Genomic DNA, 21,396 nt, shown 5'->3' with positions numbered 1-21,396 from the left:
CAGCCCGACCACATACCTCCACGGTTTTTCCTCAAGATCGCGTTTCTGCGGAGTTCGGGCGGAGCCCTGCTGAGACGAGATCATCACCAACCTCCGGAGCGCCGTCATGCTGCCGGAGAACTCTTCTACCTCTCCGTCTCTCTTGCTGGATCAAGAAGGCCGAGATCATCGTCGAGCTGTACGTGTGCTGAGCGCGGAGGTGCCGTCCGTTCGATACTAGATCGTGGGACTGATCGCGGGATTGTTCGCGGGGCGGATCGAGGGACGTGAGGACGTTCTACTACATCAACCGCGTTCACTAACGCTTCTGTTGTACGGTCTACAAGGGTACGTAGATCACTCATCCCCTCTCGTAGATGGACATCACCATGATAGGTCTTCGTGCGTGTAGGAAATTTTTTGTTTCCCATGCGACGTTCCCCAACACCTCTCCCCTACCCCCACCGATGACCTACCGGCCTCCGATCTCTACACCACTCCCAGCACACCCAACCCTCTCCTCTCCCCAGCCGCCGAGTCCAACCTCCACATCTCTCACCCGCACCCGAAACCCCGCCCGCCGTAGCCGTCGACGACGAGGAGGAGCGAGATGCCCAAACTGCCGTGCGACGGGGACGAGGTGTGCATGGTGTGCCGCGTGGCGGCGCCGCTGGAGGTGGGGCTACTGCGGTGCGCAACCTGCGCGATGCCATGGCACTCCCCGTGCCTCTCGAAGCCCGCCGCGCTCACCGACGCGGCCGGCTGGGCCTGCCCGACTGCGGCGGCGAGGGCGTGTCCCCCTCATCCTCCCCGCCACATGCCCCCACTATGGCTCTCGGGGGCGCTGGCGGCGGGAGCGGCCTCGTCGCCGCCATCCGCGAGATTGAGGCTGACGCCACCCTCTCCAAGCAGGGCATGGCGCAGCGCCGCCAGGAGCTCGACAAGAACTTTAGTTGCGTCTTCTGCATGAAGCTCCCCGAGCGCCCCGTCACCGTGAGCACTGCTCAATCCATCCCGTGTTCTTCACCAGCAGTTTTCATCAAATTAGTAAATGCCCATGACTAAATCCATCATCGCTCTGCTGCTCCTAGTATAATCACAAGCTTGCGCGTGTGCGTGCTTCTCCTAGACCCGTGCAATTGGAACTCCCATGCGCCATGCGTGCAGGAGAAGCTGTGCTCTTCTCTGCTAACTTTGGAGATGGCTTTCGTGTCATGGGGTTTCGAGAGAGTGAGGCTGACACAACATAAATATAATTTACAGCGTAAACTTTTTTAATAGAAATTATGCATTGATGGATGTCCGCTGTCAAAGGGAGGGCACATCAATGCAGATTATTTTAGACCTCTATCTAGATGGATGCCCAACGCTGATTCATGAGCATTGTCCATGGCTTCTCAGCATCTCAGCCGTGACTTTGTTAGTTATCTTATCTACAGTTAATTGGAGTTTTTTCTTCTTCTATTTCCTTGTTGGAGTAACTGAATGCGTTTTCATATTACAATTCTTGTTTGATATGGTCCCTTTTCAGCTTATGACCTACTCTCAAATTTCAGGCCCCTTGCTATATAGCGGAGCCGTTGCTTCTATTTCATCACCTTCAAAGCGAGCCCTGGTAAAGTTGCTTCCAAATGTCGACCCCGAAAGTGGTGGATCCTGCTTTCCAAGGGGTTGGCCAAAAAGTGAATCCTTCCACACGACTATCAGCCGGTTATCTTTGATTGAATTGATTTTGTTCGTTAAGCTCACAAATATGGATTGTACTTCTTTACTTATGTATGCGTGCCCCTTGACGTCACTTAGTGGGATAGAAATTTGGCGAATTGAAGATTTTAAGCCAGTTGCATTGCGAAAATATGATTATGGTAAATTCTATTCTGGAGATTCATCTATAGTTTTGCAGGTGATTGCTTTGACTCTTGCATTCTCTGATGCATCATTGATCTTTCTGTTTTTCTATCATACAAAATTTACTAAGCTATTTCTTTGTATTTTTCTAGACGACTTGTCCTAAGGGTGGTGCATACCTGTATGATGTCCACTTATGGATTGGGAAAGACTCAAGCCAAGTACACACCATGTAAACTTCAATTTCCGTCACAATCAGAAACCCATTTTAAACCAACTGACGACTTGTCGTTGTGCAGGATGAAGCTGGAACTGCAGCAATCAAGACGGTCGAACTTGATTCTGTACTTGGGGTTCGTGTAGTCCAGTATAGGGAACTCGATTATGTATTTGTTTTTATCGCTACACCATCATTTGTTTTCTGATGATATGCATGTTCGTCATCCAGTTCATCAACCCCAAAGGTGAATTTTGTTTGCTGGTATGAGTTGTGTGCTCTAGCAAATCGTTGCCGTAATTCTAAATTGTAGTAGTCCCTTCTGTTGGCGTTTTAAATCATGTGTATCACTATCAGTTAAGAAATCAATATGTGAAGGAAGTACTTCTTCATATCCAACTCCAAATACGTGTTTCTCAGTTTGTTTATAATTTAGATGCCCCCACTCATGAATCATTCTAGGTGAAAATACTGAATAGAGCTATGCATATATACTATTGAATTTTAAGCACAATTTAACCAGTAGGCTGTGGTTATGGACTTGTTTGGTTGGTTTGGTGTGATAAACTTTGTGATTGTTAATTATTTTGTTTACTGGAATGAAACTAATAGCTGGCCGTATCTAGATTGTCTATATTAATCTGGTTCGATGAATAGATGTTCTACTTACCTATTTTAGTTGAACTTGTGAAACCCATGGTTATATTAATAGTAACACTATGTGGTCACTCAGTTGGAACTGGAAAGTGTTAGCTCAACGGATGTACGTACTTTGTTATATTCTTCTTAGAACAATAAATAAATGGCGTAATTACTAATCTCAAAGTGGTTACGTGACAGACAATGTAACCTTTTTCTGTTGTAAATTACGATTCCCTTAGAAGGAGCTGCAACATTTCCTTCATCATAGTTGGCTAGATGATGTTGATTGACATTTTAGTTATCTATATGCCTATCAGATGGGGAGTTTCAGAACACTGGGTTAGAGAGATCAGAGGCACTGAAGAAAGATCTGAAATGTTTCATCGAACAGGGTCGCACAATTCCGGAACCATCTGCTGCTGACACTAGATATGCTTGCTATTTGGAAGAGTTGTCTGAGAAGGACCAGCATGCATTTTTCTGTCACTTCTATAATATGTACTTTGGGAAATCTGCTCGAGGTCGATTTACCGACAAAAAGGTACCACTTTTCAGCACAGAACCTTATACCGAAACTTTCATGTGAGGTCAAATAGTGTGTGTGTTCGGATGGCTTCCCATGTTGTTGTTAACAATCTGTTGTTGGCTCTGGTTCTTCTAATTGAAATTCCAAAAGAAGATAGCAGTATGTTAGTACTGACTTACTGTATGCAGTTCGTTGAGGGTCACTTTATATACAGATCTGTTTCATATCTCGTTCTTCTGCTATGCAAAGAATTGTACATTCATTATATTGGTGGCCATTTCGTTGTGGAGCATGAATCCTTATCTTTGCTTATCCAAAGCAAATCAGGCCGGCATCATCAGAGACTATAATCTGTGCTTGTGGTGTGAGCGAGAGTTACCTGCTCCTCCATTGATAAATAGTGTAATCATGTTCTCCATTCATTTCAGATTGCTGACAAGATTCTGAACAAAAAAGAGCTGGAATTCTACAAGTGGGAAGGTACCCTGTCCGATCTGCTGCAGAATGTCCGCAAAAAACTTAACCAAGTTGGTCCAAAGGCTTTTTGTTGTTGTTGCAGTGCTTCAAAGGATACATGCCAGGCAATGGACGAATGAGCAGACGATCCTTGAGCAGAGACTGCTCTCAGCAACATCCTTCCATGTGTGGACGCGATTACAACCAACCGAACCATAGAAGCAAGTCCTCCTTTTGATTTGCTTCTAGCCTTATGCTGGAAGCAAGTGAAACTTTGTTTGTAGTAGTGTCAGTTTACTAGTTTATCAGCCATGCTGCTGTTGGTGCTAAAAGTGTGTATTTTGATTGTGGAAACCTGGGAGATGTATTATGTGATGTTATATGATGGATGATTTTAATTCAACTTGGAGTTTTCTTGATTTGAATATGAAATAGTGTTGGATTTAATATTGGACAACTAATTTAGTTGAAAAGACCCAACAAATAGAAATGAAACCAAGTTCTGGAACAAAAAGCTGTTGAATTCAAAAATGAAAAAAGCCAAAACTGAAATTGGATCAAATGTATTTGGGCACTAAAAGGCCTGTGCCCAAATTATAATGATAAATTTTTTTCGAAAAAACACTAAAGTGGCTGTAAATAGGCTAAGGCCCAAAAAGAAGCCCAATAAGAAAAAGCCCAAAAAAATAAAACCAGCCCACGTGATCAATTGAAATGGGTTGGGCTGATTTCAACCATGACGTATTGATTTCGTCGTAATTTCGCCACGTAGGACTGCAACGTAGGACTGGGTTTGATTGCCAACGACGATTTAGGATCGTCGTAAAGGTTACGACAACCCAGGAATCATCGTAAAAGTTACGACGATTTTGATCAAAACGTCGCTGCTGTTCATTTGTGACGCTCCATTTTCGACGCTTGGTTTTTCGGCGTGAGATCGTCGTAAATTGAAAACCGTGACGATGTAGCGACGAAAAAGTAGCATCGTGTATTAGCATATTCCTTGTAGTGACCTTTGGGCAGGGGAGCGTGTTCCCCTGTTCCCCTTCAAAATTGGCCATTGTGGGATCCCTTCCCGCCGAAACGATAAGGGAAGAGGATCCGAGCCGCTGCTATATATAGAGGATAGGTTACTTCCTAGCGAGGGACCAAACCCGATCCATTCATTCGCCCATTGGCACCACACACAGGCCATCCAACCTCCGGAGGCCCTCGAGCACTGTACTAGTTCATCCACCAACCTCCACGAGAGGCAATCAACCAAAGCGGGAGTAGGGTATTACGCTTCCCAGCGGCCCGAACCTGGGTAAACTGCCATGTTCTATTTCTTTCTCACCATCGAGTGAGCTCTCTGCCATCTATAGTAACTAGCGAGTTAAGTGAGGCGAGCCCACAAGATATCTTCGTACACGCCCCTAAGTTCGAATATTCAGGGTTTTGCGAATCCCGAAATTTGACAGAACCCGTCCCACCAAGCCCTGAAAGTGCCTTTGAGATAGTGAGAGGCATAGAGAACCTTTTCACGGTCGACGGTGCACTTAACCAGAGCAAGGAGGTCTTCAATGGTGTGGATCCAGTCATTGTCATCCAGGGGCTTAGTTGTCTCAGTGAATATTGGAGGCGTAGTCCTCAGAAACTCCGACATAGTGGAGCGACCATTGCGATTTCCTCCCTACGGCGGGTTGTTCACTAAGGCCTGAGCTATCTGTTAGATAGCGGCGTTGTTGGCTTGGCGCTTCTCTCGGAGATCCTTGAGGAACTGAGCCGCAGTTAGGTTCTCCGGAGGAGGCGGTGGCGGGGGAATGTCGCCTTGCGGCTGCTCCTGGTGAACTCCAGCTTGTGCAGACCCACCGGCTCCTGGCTGCTGGCTAGATTCGTTAGTGCTGGGGTGGCCGAAGGTACAAGTGCGAGTAGCAATCACCATCCTGTTTGGAGCAGTGAGGTCAATATCCCGAAATGGTCGAGAGGAAAGCATAAGGGAGAAACATGCCTACATAAGGGGGTTTTGGTATGTGAAAGTGTGTCAAACAAGAAGGGTCAAAGAACCCTATGCAAATACATTAATTAACATAAGTAATGTAGCCGCTTACATGTTGCCTAGGGCGAAAGCACGGCTTGCATCGAGACAGAAAAAGAAAGTACACACTACAAGCGTACATGGTTTGATATGAACCAGTACACGGACTCGCTTCGCATGGGGCTAGTTTGCCTTAAGATGTCCATCCTAAGTGGTGGAGTTCTCGGTCTCATACTCATGCTCCTCGGGGTATTCCTTCGTGTCATCATATCTGTGGGCGCCATCTCCCGTCAAGGGTGTCGGGGAAGGAAAAAGTCCATCACGACGACGGTTCATCGGAGAAGCGGTGAAGAGCTTTGTATACTCCTCGTCGGTGATGCGGCGACTCCGAATAGGGGTGACCTTATGTGGTGGTATTCCTCCTCCAAATGCAACACAGGTTGTCCTCCGAGTGCTCCTTCTTTCTTGATCTTGCTTGTCTTCATCTTTTCTTGGTGGAGTAGCTGTTGGACATGATGGAGTTCTTGGAGAAGCATTACTGACTCCTTGATCAGGTTGTGAACTAGGTTGTCGGCATAGAGGCTGAAGTAGGTCTAAAACTTCAGTGGAGTCGCTTCCTCCATGGATGGGTTTAGAGTCCAACTCCCGTCATCCTCATCCTTAACAAAAGGCAGTTGGCAGGAAGCTGGCTCATCGGCCATCTCTGGAAGGAAGTCGCGGATGTGAAGAGGTGTTCTCGTGCTGCCGTCTCAACTGCCAATACCAGAGTCTCCATCTGTGGCCCTTCAAAGAACAAACTAGTTGCAGAGTCATTTGCCTTCACAATCACGTCCACGGGGAACTCTTTTGTGTTATTATTGACTCAGTGGTCATCGTAGAGATAAACTGGCGTTCGGCGTACTTGACACTTCTCCAAGCTATCCCCCAGATGTAGGGAAAGCCAGTTTCCAGGAGTGTCTCCGGTACGACGGCCATCTACAAGATTTTAGGAGAGGGGTCAGAAAGTTGTGAATGGTATAGGAAGGATGTAAGGGTGTGTAAAACCCCAAGTGTAAGGGATGAGGGTTCTATTCGTCCCGGCTAACATCCATGCTACCTAAGGCTTCCTACAGTCAAGATGGTTGCGATACCAGCTTTGTGGGGACCCCCACTTACGAGTCAAGATCACTGAATGAAGGTGTATAGGGATCCCAGAGATCAATGCTCACTGAACACACAGATAATCAATAACAAGAGTCTTACATCCATGATTAACGTCTGATACAAAAAATGACCATTATGGTCTAGTGAACCCGTACCATTAGCCTTAACCAACAAGCATTCTGACTCGGAAGCGTCCTAGTTCGCGTGTTCGTCTCCGATGACGAATTATTCTGGTTCATCCGTGTCTGGTCAATAAAACAACCAGTGGCAAGCCAATGTGTACTCGCAAACAGCCCATGATGCGAATTATGCAATTGAGTGTAATATTAAGTATAATGCATCTTTTGCGGAAAGGAGGTTTTATAAATGCATAAACATGGTCAAGTGTTTAGATGGTCATGCATCACTAGCAAGAGGTAACCATAAGAACATGTCAGAGATATCAACATAAATATTCCGAAGGCTGAACACCTTATGTTCACCCTCCATGTCAAGTCACCAGACTTGTCCGAAGTAATCACCTTCTCATCTAACACCTTTATACACACGACACTTGTTTATGCAGAAACGACTGGACGTAGTCTAAGCAGCACCAACCAACTGTCTTTGACCGTGGACACGATTATTCAAATAGTTTTACACTCTGCAGAGGTTGCGTGCTATACCCACGAGATCTGGGAAACTTTCGTGTCATCCATGACTCGCGATATATAACGTACCCGAGGTAAGTGCCCGATCAATGCCTTTCCCCTAATCACACTAGACAAAGAGTCCACTCGATTGGTACCCAACCCACATGATGTACGTCCTACGAACACCAACTCTAGACCATATCATCCATGCGGCGACCAACGGTGTGCGCGGAACACGTAAAAACGGCACAGTCTCCATACCTGGCACGACCCCGTCATGGGAGTGACCATATCACTCCCGCCAGTAGTAATGAAGACTCCTTCCTAGCACGACTAGAGTAATCAACACAGCCCCGTCCCATAAAGGGGTATTGTGGTCGCACATGTAAGGTTGGGATGGTCGAGAGATCTTAAATCTAATCCCATTTCTGAAACCACTGACACAAAACCTTTCTGGTACACCAGTTCTTTCTCAAGTGGTCATCGAGCTCAACACCATCAACCTCGGGTATTAGTGGCGCCCGGCGGGGTTTTCAAAAAAACCTATGTAATTACCTTTGAGTTACCATCACCATGCATATGCTCACCCTATGCATAGCTTTACTGTCAACTTGTCGTGTTTTCAACAGCATGACGCTCATAGATGGTAAGGTCAAGCTCAAGTGCTCCACAGGAGCTATCGGTAACACCATACAAAAGGTTTACCGATGAACCATGATCATATGCATCGGAGTAAAGTAATAATCATGCTATGCATGAAATAGTTTTTCACACATGGTCAAAGGGCTGGTTGCCATGATCAGCTAGGTATTAGGGGCCCTCGAGGTCTACGGGTCCAAGTCCTTCGTCAAACGCGTGATCTATCGTCGTAATAGCAATAATAATAGTAATAAGGACCACAACCAAAAACAAGGTACAAACTCACATAAAAATGTCACCCTATTTGGTAAAATCCGATTATTATTTATAAAAGTATTTGTTTCTCGTTTTGGAATGAAAAAGTGTTTTAAAGTCTTTTTAACAGGAGTTCAAAATACTTAAACTAGGTTTTAAAATAAACCTATGCATAAAAGTTTTCATAAAAATTCCCCAAACAACACTGTTAAATGATACACAATTTTACAAAAATTATGGTGGAAACATATGTAAGGTTGGATAAGTAGTTAATCAAGTGGATTTATTTTTAAAAACCAGAATTAAAAATAAAGGAAAAAGGGCCAACTCACTGGCCTGACTCGTCCAGCAGCTGGGCCGGCCCAGCTGGCCAACTGGCCAGCCAGCCAGCCAGCCCAGGCATGCGCGCGCCATCAGGTTCAAACCTGACGCGCGGGCCCGTGCAGCTAGCGACACAGAGGAGAGAGAGAGGGGGAGAGAGAGGCCGCCGACAGGTGGGGTTCTCCTGTCTGGGTCGTCTTCTTCCTCCAGAGAGACGAGAGTTGTGGCTCACCGGCGGCAGCTCCGGGGTTCTCGAGGCCAAGTGAGCACAGGAATGGACTCGCAGTACTTTCGCCTACCAGATGGGAGTCGAGGGGTCGACGGAGATGGCCTGAGTCTCCGGCGACGACGAAGCCGTGGGGGAGACCTTTCGAGAAGGTGGTGAAAATGGTGCTCTGAGCGGGGAGAAGGACGGGGGAGTGGTGGAGCAGGCTCGGGAGGTCTTTGCAGTCACATGGGAAGTGAAAGGAGCTCGGGAGCGTGCCGTAGCCCGAGATCAATAGAGCCCCGATGTGGCGGCGCCTCGGTCGATCTCGAGTACCTGGGTTCTCTTAGCTCAAGGGGGTGCTCGGGGTGGTTGATTGGATTGGAGAGGGAGGTTCTCGTGGTGCGAGGGAGTGTGGGGGAGCCTTTAAATAGGCAGGCGACGAGTCACCGTATGGTGGTGCACCGGTGGTTTTGCTGCGGCGGCAGCAGAGGGAGAGAGAGATCTGGAGCGAAACCGTGTTATTGCGGACACGGTTTAGGACCGTGCAACATCTTCAGGAGGAGCGGGGCCAGTCTCTTGGCGCGTAGAGGTGGCGGGGTTCCTCTATCCGTTTCGGCCGGGCTCGGGTACGCGTCGCTAGGGGCAGAAGAGAGGGTGAGAAGAGGGGCCCAATGCTGCCCTGGACTCGGTCGTCGGTGTGGTCAAAGAGGGCCAACGGGTGGAGGTGAGAACTGGCCGGCGCTGGTCCTGTGGGGCTCGGGTGCACCCTATAACGCATCCAGAGCGCAACTTTGGCATGCCACGACATGCTTGCACACTCTGGCGCGTCTTGGACGTGCCTGGGGTGTGTGGCATATAGGGTAGATGGTCCTTGGATGCTAGGAACCTAGAAGAATCAAGCTGGCCAAGGGGAGAGAGGTAAAGTGGTGCTGTCAGCATTGATTCAGGAGCTAAAATGGAGATTTTGGCTCCCTCTCATTGAACCAGTGTTGGGCCTCTCGTCTGGAGTTGTGGAGGGGCATAGGCAATCTGTGACATGAGTTAGGAGCGAAGGGAGTAAGGGTGGTGGGTGCTAGATGTTGTTTTTCAAATCTGGCAGACGGTGTTTGATGCATGTCCGGGGAAGTTAACCTCCTCCAACTGCATTGAGAGTTAACATGATTTGGTTTTGGATATAATTAGGAGGCTCTACCAAATTTGAGCTCCATTGGATAAGTTTGGCAATGTAAACTAGAAAATACCAACAAATGGGAAGATCTTCATTCTTGTGAGAATATATGAGTAAATCAATTCACACAAATCCAAATCTTGGCATTATCTCCTTATTTGGGGTATTGAGCAATCCTCAAAAGTTTTAGAACAAATGGACAAACTTGGCAATGTAGAGTTGCTCCAACTTGATTTTGGACAGAAAGGGTTTCTGATTTATTTGGTGTATCAAATGACCTTGGATGGAGGTGAAACTTGGCATGACCACCAAATATGGTATGTGGGACATGCTAGAATTTTCTCGGAATTTATTGAGTCAAAACAGGCATAATTGGTTTTCAAAGGTTTGCTCATATATTTTGAACATGACTAGGGGTTGAAACTGTTATGTATGGAAAATATATGTCCTGTGAGTATTCCCAAATTTTCTCAGATTTTTCTAAGGTAGAAAATTAATTTTTCACTTGAGAAATGCCATTTCTGGCCTTAGAAAAGGACATCTAATTAAAATAGGAAAATGAATTTAAAAATAATCATTTTATGGTTTTGAAGAGTTATATTAATACTAGAATCAAAATACAATCTTTGGGTGAAGGCACTCCTTGTAATTCAAGGACTTACATTCCAAACCCAGAAGCAAAGTTTTGGTTTACCAAAATAATTAAAAAGGATTTAACTGGAAATAATATTTTACAAAAACTGTTTTTAGAGATCTACTCACAAGCACATATTTAACAATTATAATTAAGGCACTCATAGCATTTACTTAAAAAGTTTTAATTTATACCAAATTTTGAAAGAAAGATAAAGTGAGGTGAAAACAAGGTGTGACAGCTGGGGCGATCTCGCCCGAGTGTTCATCGAGACATTCGAGGGCACATACAAACGCCCGGGCAGACCGATGGAGCTACAACACTGCGTCCAGAAGCCCAACGATACTCTCCGAGAGTAAATTCAGCAGTGGACCACTCTCAACAACACCGTTGAGAACGTCACTGAGAAGCAGGCCGTGTGTGGTTTTAAAGCTGGAACTCGCTATCGAGAGCTTATCCTCAAGTTTGCCCGATGGGGAGACTTGTCTCTCGGTAGGGCTATGGAGATCGCCAATCGGTATGCGAATGGCGACGAAGAAGAAGACCTCCGCATCTGCAAGGGTCGAGCGACGGAAGCCCCTTAGTCGGGCAACACCGGCAAGAAGCAAAAGCGAAAAGGCGACCCATCGGGAAAAGCCGAAGTAGCTGCTAACCCAGGACACGGCCAAAACAAATCCAAGAAAAAAAGGATTGGGCTGGCAAGAAGAAAGCCGAGTCGAAGAGCACTCTGCTAGACCAGCCATGTCCGATCCATTCGCACATAGACGAGGAAGGGGAGACTATCGCTGCAAAACACACGGGTCACGACTAGCGTCTGCTCCAGAAGGAGATGGGCAAAGAGCCCTCCGAGGACAAGGAAGATGATGACGACCCTATGGGTACCTCCGGGTATCCTAACATTTACGCGATCCTCATGATCTTCGCTGATGTGGAGAGCAAGAGCCGATTAAAAGTCATCAATCGGGAGGTGAACATGGCAGCTCCGGCTGTCACAAAGTACCTCAGCTAGGCAAAAACACCCGTCACTTTCAATCAGTCGTACCACCCGGCCATCATAGCCACCCCCGAGAGGCAGCCACTGGTGGTCGACCCCGCAGTCAACGGGTTCCTACTACGGAAAGTCCTTATGGACGGAGGCAACGGCCTGAACATCATCTACGTGGAAACTCTCAAAGCCATGGACATCCCTCTATCCCGGCTTAGCAAGAGCAACATGCCGTTCCATGGGGTCATCCCCGAGAAGAAAGCCGAGTCACTCGGTTAGATCAGGCTGAGCGTGGTATTCGACAACAAGAAAAACTTTCGCAAGGAGAGGTTGACCTTCGAGGTGGTCGAGTTTCGCAGCGCCTATCACGCCATCCTGGGTAGGCCTGCCTACGCACGTTTCATGGCACGCCCATGTTACGTGCATCTTAAACTTAAGATGCCTGGTCCGAAGGGCGCGATCATGGTGTCCGGCAATCGGAAGGTTGCCGAAGAGTGGCTCCAACAAGGCTCTAAGATCGCCAATGAGCAGGTCCTCGCAGCCGAGCTAGAAGGGTACAAGAAGGCAGGGGACACCGCAGATCTACTCAAGTCAAAGTGTCCGGCTACTGAGTCCGCTTTTCAGTCGGTTGGCGAGATGATGCAGGTTTAGATACACCCTACGGATCTGAGTGCCTCTGTGACCAACATCTCCACTTCACTCGGAGACAAGTAGGGAGTCGAGCTCATCCGGTTCCTCTGTGAGAACTGGGACATCTTTGCATGGAAGTATTCTCACATGCCAGGGATCCCCACGGAGCTGGCTGAGCGTCGCCTCCGATGGACCTGAAGATCAAGCACGTCAAGGAACACCTGCACTGCTCCTCCGTGGAGAAGCACAAGGCAATCTGTAAGGAGATCGTCAGCTCTTAGCTGTCGAGTTCAACCGTGAGGTCTACCATTCCGAGTGGTTAGCGAATGTGGTCCTGGTGCCAAAGAAGAACAATACACTCCGAATGTGTATTGATTTCAAGCACCTCAATCGGGCCTGCCCGAAGGAGCACTTCCCTTTGCCTCGCATTTATCAAATCCTGGATTCTACACTCGGATGTGAACGCGTGTCATTCCTGGATGTGTACTCCGGGTACCACCAGATCCGAATGTATGGATGAGATGAAATAAAAACAGCCTTCATCACTCCATTCGGTTGTTTCTGTTACATCACGATTCCATTTGGTCTTAGAAACGCTGGGGCTACGTTCCAGCGTATGATTCAAAAATGTATGCAGAGACAGATCAATCGGAATGTCGAAGCGTACACACACGACATCATGGTCAAGTCCAGGAAAGGTTCCGAGCTTCTGGCTGACCTTGTCGAAACCTTCGCCAACCTTTGATGCTTCGGGATCAAGCTCAACCTGGCCAAGTGCACCATAGTTGTATCGGCTGGTAAGTTACTCGGTTTTCTTGCTTCCGAGCGAGGGATGGATGCTAACCCCTACAAGATCGGAGGCATCGTCCAGATGAGACGGCCAGAGCGCGTTCATGATGTGGAAAGGCTTACGGGCTGCCTCACGGCCCTCAGTCGGTTTATCTCGCGACTGGTGAGAAGGCCTTACGTCTCTACCGACTGATGAAAAATCCGACACGTTCGAGTGGACTGGTGAGGCGCAGGTCGCATTCGACCAACTCAAGGCCCTGCTTTCCACCCAGCTGGTGATGGCTGCTCCATGTAGGCAAGAGCCCTTACTCCTGTACATCGCCACCACTAGCCAAGCGGTCAGCACCGTACTCATCGTGGAGAGGGAAGAGTCAGGCAAAGTTCACAAGATACAAAGACCAATATACTACATTTTTGAAGTGTTGACCCCTTCAAAGCAAAGGTACCCGCAATATCAGAAGATGGTTTATGGGATCTACCTGGCCGTGAAGAAGGTGGTCCACTACTTCCAAGATCATTCGGTCATAGTCATCAGCGATGCTCCCCTAACAGAAATTCTGCACAATGGCGACGCTACTGGCCGAGTGGCCAAATGGGCGATTGAACTCCCACATCTGGAGATCAAACTTGAAGCCAAGAAAGCAATCAAGTCTCAGGCACTAGCAGCTTTCCTCGCCGAGTGGGTAGAGCAAGAGCAGCATGCTCCACTCGTCCCTGAGCATTGGACTATGTTCTTCAACGGACCCAAGATCCTCCATGGTTCGGGGGCTGGGGTGGTTCCCGTGTCCCTCAGGGAAAACCCTCGATTTGTCCAACAATGATGCCAAGTACGAGGCCCTCGTGTATGGCCTCCGCATGGCCATCTCACTCGGTATCCGCTGATTGATGGTTTGGGGCGAGTCGAATCTTTCATCGACCAAGTCATGAAGGAATGGGACATTCGAAGCCCACCTATGAAAGCCTACTGCAGCATGGTCAGGAAGCTAGAGAAGAACTTCGAAGGATTGGAACTACACCACGTGCCCCTAGCTAAGAACCAACCAACACACGACTTGGGGAAGATCGGGTCCACTCAGAGGATTCTTCCAAAGGGTGTGTTCCTCGAGCACATACGCGACCCTTGGTTAAGGAGGACCCTTTTATCGAGGAGCCCCACAAGCAATCGGTTCATCCGATCCGACTGAGATTGATGTCCCGGCCGTGGTCGACCTCATCCACGAGATGCTGGTCATCACTCCCTAGTGGACACAACCTTACTTAGCTTACTTTCTCCAGCAAGATCTTCCCAAGGACGAGGAGGAAGCCCGCCAGATCGTTTGGCGGTCTAAAGATTTCGAAGTACTCTCGGACAAATTATAGAAAAAGAGTGCTACAGGAGTCATCCAGAAGTGCATCTCTCCGGAGGAAGGGCTTCAAATCCTGCACGAGATCCACTCGGGAATCTGCGGCCACCATGCGTCCTATCAAACCTTGGTTGAAAAGGCATTCCGAGAGGGTTTTTACTGGCCCCGCGCCAATCAGGCAGCAAAGGACATGGTGGACTTGTGCGTCGGATGCCAGTTCTACAAAAACCAGGCACACAAGCCTGCATCCACGCTGAAGGCGATCCCACTCACTTGGCCATTCGCCGTATGGGGCTTTGACATGATCGGCCCTCTGCTCACTGGGTCGAGTGGATTCACTCACTTGCTGGTTGCGGTGGATAAGTTCACCAAGTGGGTCAAATCCAAACCCATCAAAAGCGTGGACTCGGTGACCGTCGTCACTTTCATTCGGAAGATCATCTTCTGATACGGTGTCCCCGACGATATCATCACCGACAACAGGTCCAACTTTGACTCGGATGGATTCTGCGAGTTCTGCCACTCCCAGGGCACTTTGGTTAACTATGCCTCCGTGGCACACCTGAAGTCGAATGGATAAGCCGAGCGGGCGAATGGCATGATACTCCAAGGCCTGAAGCCCCGGCTGATGATGGATCTCAAACACGTCGCTCACGTCTGGGTCAAGGAGTTTCCATCTGTCCTATGGGGCATGCGAATGACTCCAAATCATACCACCAGGCGTACTTCCTTCTTCTTGGTATATGGCTCGGAAGCCGTCCTACCAAGTGACCTGCATCACAAATCCCCCCGAGTGGAGCAGTACAATGAAGCTGAAGCTAAAGCAGCACGCCAAGATAACCTTGATCTTCTAGAGGAAGAGAGGGAGCTAGCCCTCACCCGGTCTATGGCGTACAAGAAGGACCTTCGACGCTACCATGACAGACAGGTAAGGGGCCGAACGTTTCAAGAGGGGATCTGGTCCTCCGACTGGACCAACAGAGACCCCACAAGTTGGCGCCTCCGTGGCAAGGGCCATACGCCATCTCCGAAGTTCTACACAATGGGGCTTACCGACTGTACAACATTGAAAATGACACGGAGGAACCCAAAGCTTGGAACACGGACCTACTTCGCAAGTTCTACACATAGAACTTTCTTCATTCCTGTAATGAATCTGAATGAATAGAAGAATAAAGTGCTCACTTTTTTTGACAATCTTCGAATACTTCACTCCGGTGAAACACACCCCCAGTGGGTGTGAAACCGTAACCGTGAACCTGTCTTCGTTTAAGGTGAATCCTGCGTCGAGTGGAGACGACCACTTCACTTGGGGGCATAGCTGTGGACCAGCTTTTGCCTAAGTCAAGATGGGTCCAAATGAAGTTATGATCATCATTCGGATACATTAATGGACAGGACCATCAACAAGTTTGCAAGAATTATCATCTTGGTAAAGAACCTGTTTCTCCTAAGGTAAACCCTACCCTGAGTGATCACGAAAACCTCCACGCTCAGGGGCCTAGCCACGAACCAGTCTTCGCCTAAGTTGAAGGGGTTCCGAATGAAGGCAAGACCTCCATTCAGGTCCCAAGATGAACAAAACAATCATTCCTTAGTAGCGATTCTTCTTTCACCTAGGGAAAATCCTGCCTCAAGTGAAGACGACCTCTTCACTCGGGGGCTTAGCTTCAGACCAGAATTCGCCTAAGTGAAGATGGTTCGAATGAAGTCCTCACCGTCATTCGGATACCTTGATGGATAGGACCATCAACGAGTTCGCAAGAACTATCATCTCGGTAGAGAACCTGGTTCGCCTAAGGTGAACCATACCCCAAGTGATCGTGGAAACCTCCACACTCGGGGGCTTAGCCACGAACCAGTTTTTGCCTAAGCTAGAGGGGTTCCGAAGGCAAGTCCTCCATTCGGGCGTGAAGATGAACAGGACGATCATTTCTTGTTAGCAAACCTGTTTCACCTAAGGTAAACCCTACCCCGAGTGATCATCGAAACCTCCACGCTCGGGGGCTTAGCCGCGAACCAGTCTTCGCCTAAGTTAAGGGGGTTCCGAACGAAGGCCAAACCTGTGTTCAGACGCCAAGATGAACAGAACAATCACTCCTTAGCAGCGATTCCGCTTTTGCCTTGGGAAAATCCTGCCTCGAGTGAAGACAGTCTCTTCACTCGGGGGCTTAGTTGCGGACCAACTTTCGCCTAAGTGATGTTGTTTCCGAATGAAGGCGTGATCGTCATTCAGATAACTTGATGGGCAGGACCATCAACGTGTTCGGAAGAACTATCATGTCGGTACCGAACCTGTTTCGCCGAAGGTGAACCCTACCCAGAGTGATCGTGGAAACATCCACACTCGGGGGTTAGCCGCAAACGAGCTTTGGCATAAGCTAAAGGGGTTCCGAATGAAGTCAAGACCTCCATTCGGGTTCCAATATGAACGTGACCATCATTTCTTGGTAGCGAACCTGTTTCGCCTAAGGTAAACCCTACCCCGAGTGATCGTGGAAACCTCCACACTTGGGGGCTTAGCCGCGAACCGACCCTCACCTAAGTCAACGGGGTTCCGAGTGAAAGTCAAGACCTCCATTCGAGCGCCAACATGAATAGGATAATCATTCCTAACTGTTGACCTGTTCCCGCCTAGGGTAGAACCTACCCCGAGCGAGGACTGCGTCCACGCTCAGGGGCTTAGCTGCGAACCAGTTTTCGCCTAAGTCAAAGAGTCTTCGAAAGACAGCGCGATCGCCATTCGGATGCCATGATGCACAAGGCCATCGACGAGTTTGGAAGAACTATCATCTCAGTAGTGAACCTGTTTCGCCTAAGGTGAACCCCACCCCGAGTGATTGTGGAAACCTACACGCTCGGAGGCTGAGCCGCGAACCGGTCTTTGTCTAAGTTGAAGGGGTTTCGAATGAAGGCAAGACCACCATTCGGGCGACAAGATGAACAAAACGACTATCCTTAAGAAATGAAATATGTTTTTGTCGAAGGAATGATGTCTCCAGAGTGAGGACGAACCTCCACACTCGCGTACTCGATCGGTCACGAACAAGTCTTCTTCCGATTATAAGCCAATCCATACAAGAGTTGCAAAATCCAAATACAATTCAAAGCAAACAAATTCACACTTGAGTTCAAAAAAAGGTGTGTGTGCGAGAAAGCCCAAGGCTTACTCAGAGTTTAAAGGGTTACACAAAACCACTCGGCATACCAAGGAGAACTGAAAATGAAGAGTTTTTTCCAAGGATCACTCAGAGGACACAGACCCCACTACCTCTACGAAGGTATCAAGGTCGATGCCATCATCGATCCAGGTGGCAACCTCCATGAACATGTCCATGAATTCCTCAAACTTGAGGCTCTTCCTGTTGACCACTCGGAAGTTCTTCAGCTTTTCCTCATCCACCCCCCTATAGTGGATTCCGACGAGCGAGAGGGCGATGTCCGCTCCAGCACAAGCAGCCGACTTCTTCCAAGACTAAAGGTGTCCGGGAATTGCTTTTGCTCGATCAACAATCGTGTGAGCATCCTTCATGGCTTCTTCTTCAGGGTTGGTCCCCTTGTCAACCTCCGCCATACCCGAATGGATCCATCTGAAGCAACCCAATGCGTATTCAATGCGAGCTTCTATTCGGAGGAGAGTGATGGAAGTACTGTCCTTCATAGGGCCATTCTTCGGGTTCAATTCCATCTCAATCGAAGTTGTCTCGTCCTCAAGATTGACACAGAAAGATGGATTCAATGAAGACAAAGGATGAGGATCAGAACTCGGAAATGACAAGACAACAATAGAAATCATTCAGGATTTGGCCATACCTTTGAGCTTGCCGACGAGGTCTAAACCGAAGTCCTCAACAAACTTCTCCATCTTGGCTCTTTTGGCACTGACCTCCAAGAACTTGGTCTCCCACTCGGCATAGCTCTTTTTCAGGACGGCAATCTCTCTTGCAGTCTTTTCGGCAACCACCTTCAACAGTCGGTTCTCCCCATCGAGCTTCTCAACGGCATTCAACTTGAACTGGGCCGCCTTGGTCTTTTGGCTGGCTTCCTTCTAATATGACGCCAGCTCTACATCCCTCTTCTCGAGGGACTCCTTCATAGCGACTAAACAAATGCAATTCTTCATCCTCTCAGCAAGGCGATCTAGCAAGATAGCCTCAGTCGGACACGAAAGAAAAAGGAAATCAATTCAAGATTCATTCGGTCAGCAGAGTTTACCTTCAACAACTTTCTTGTCCTGCTCGTGGCGAGTGCACTTGGATTTTTCAGCTTCAAGGTTGATGCTCAGATCCAACAACTCTTGACCATCTGCTTTGGTAGAGTCCATGGGCCCACGAGCCGGGTCAAGTCAACAAAAATACAATAGCGACTCTAAGACTACCGCCGACTGCCTCAGTTTACGGCAGTCACGGGGACTACACCCAGTGGGTGCGCTCGGTGCACCCCACTGGAAGGATAAGAGGAGACAAGACTCTGTACATTGTTGACTACTACTAAACGGGAATTGAAACTGAGACTATCGCCGACTGCCATAGTAGACAATAGCCTCGAGGACTACACCTAGTGGGTGCCCTCAGCGCGAGCCCACTGTAAAGCAACACCAATACCCATTGGGTGTGTATCCACTCGGGACACCCACTCGGATTCAAACTTACCCGAACATTCTTGGCCATGACCTCGCTGGCGTCATACGCCTCCTTCAATCATCCGACCATCAGGTCCAACTGAGCCAAGGCTTCCTTGCGCACCTCCTCCTGATCCTCTAGGATGTGGTGGAGGTGGAACATGCGGCGATCCTTTGGAGGAGGCAATGGACCCGTTTCGAGTGACGTCCCGGCCGAGGTGGTCTCGCGGACCTTAGAAGTCTTGGTTCTGACAACCACTCGGCTGGGAGTGGCGGCTTGCTTGGGCGCCTCTTCAACTTCAGAAGGAGCCTCGGGGTCAAGTTCAATCACGTCACGTGGTCTTGCACATGTTCACAAGGAGTAAATGCCCAAGCGCCGAATACTGAGTGAGCCTTCAGAAAAATCAAGTCTTACCTTTGGAAGAAGCAGCATCAACGTTAGTCTTCCCCTTGTCAGTAGTCTGGGCTTCCACAGAAGCAGTCAAAGTATCGGCCCTGCAATATACACAACAAAAATATGACAATCATTCCACAAAACATATCCAACAAAAACAAAGTCATCCAGCGACGAAACTTACACCGAAGCGATAGGCACATCAACCTTGATGCACGGCAGGACAACGTTCCGAGGTTTGGAGCTCACGACCTTGGGTTGTTTGGCAGTCTTTTCCGGCAGCGTCGTGGCCTCACTTGGCCCCGTTTGGAACTGCAGTTCGGCATTTCCGAAACACTCGGCTTTTTCACCATCAGGGTCCTCAAGGTGCTAACACGGGTCCCCGGATGCTAGCGCGCCTTGCTGCGGGCCTCAAGTGGGACCTCATTAGATGGAGAGGACTCCGCCTCATCCCCGTGATCATCGTCGTCATTGTCCTCCGCCTCCTTGTCGCTGTCTTCATCGTTGCTTTCTTAATCATCACCTGCATCCGAGCCCTCCGGGCACTCGGTGTCGCTCTCCACATCAACGGGCATTTGGTCAACCACCAGGACCGAGCTGACTAGCCCGGTAAAATCCTGCCGAGTGGGCAAGATCACGTTACAAACAAGTACGGGGACAATGAGGAAAATCACTCGGACATAATGGACAGTAGCTTACCTCATTCGGCGGAATCTCCACTGAGAAAGGAGGTACCACCCTAGTCCCCTGGGATTGTTCCTCACCGGAGTGATGGCCATGATCTTTTCTTCGAGTTTCTTCTTCATGAGCTCCTCTGGGTGAAAATGGGATGGGCTCTGGCCTGAAGGGGTTGGATCCTACGCTGAAAGAAGACTTCCAGGAGGTCCATTCCGTTGATGCCTCTGCGCATCACAGCAACCAGCACAATCACCAAAATCTCTACATCAAATTTCTCCGCCTTCAACACGGTCAAGGAAGGAGCTGACTGAACCCTATCGGTGGAATATGATGGAAGGCCCGATTGACCCTCACCAAGAGGAACATCCTGGCAGTAGAACCAAGAGTGCTGCCACCCCTTCACATGATCGGGAAAGCTCATTTGGTGGAAGCTACTCTTGCCCTTGAGCTGGATACCTAGACCTCCGCAGAGCTGCACTACGTTTGTTTTCCCTCCCGACTCAGAGAACTTCTTAACAGTCATCACTCGGCAAGTAAACATGTGCTTGAACAAACCCTAGTGTGGATGGCATCCGAGGAAGTTCTCACACACAGACACAAAAGCAGCTAACTAGGACACAACATTGGGAGGAAGATGATGCAAATGGGCACCGAAGAAGGAAAAGTAAGCTCGGAGGAAAGGATGTGGAGGTAGGGAGAAATCTCTCTCAACGTGAGTGATGAGCAGCATTTTCTTGTCATCTATTGGCGCTGGCTCGAACTCGCTGGCGCCGGTCAGTCGCCAGCTCCCCGGAGCAATGAAACCCTCGCCCTCCAGCTCCTGCAGACGCCCGACCGTGCCCCGGGACGGTAGCTAATCGCCCTGGATCCAGTCCAGCGGGAGCATCCCGCTGTTCAAAGAAGATCCACATGATCCCCTCTTGGCTCGCTCGGCCTTTGCCATCGCCCCTTTCACCATGGCGCTCGGTGGAAGGAGAGGGACGATCTGACGCCGGTGCCAGTATGCAGTGTGTGGCTTCGGCTGTGAGGTTTGCACATGGGAAGAGAAGAGCCCAGATCTGAAGCCCAGTACCGTGCCACTTCCTCCACTAACCACGTCGCCTCCAATTTCGCCGCCCCTGCACGCATTCAATTCAAACCTGTGGAGGAAACATCTCCACATTGCGACCTAAATGGACTCCGCGTCCACGGCATGTGAGGAGGTTGGCCGAGCACTCTTCCCACATGTCCCTCCGCGAGACCTCGATCATTCGGGCAACACAAAAAGGACA

General features: G+C 48.9%; 1 pseudogene; it reads left to right on the top strand.

The window, feature by feature from the left end:
- Positions 1–589: 589 nt before the first annotated feature.
- LOC123412962 lies at positions 590–1,027 on the top strand (annotated as a pseudogene).
- The last annotated feature ends 20,369 nt before the right edge of the window (positions 1,028–21,396 follow it).

This window comes from Hordeum vulgare, chromosome 7H, assembly GCF_904849725.1.
Source record: "Hordeum vulgare subsp. vulgare chromosome 7H, MorexV3_pseudomolecules_assembly, whole genome shotgun sequence".
Taxonomy (NCBI): Eukaryota; Viridiplantae; Streptophyta; class Magnoliopsida; order Poales; family Poaceae; genus Hordeum; species Hordeum vulgare.
This window is presented reverse-complemented; position numbering and strand designations above follow the sequence as displayed.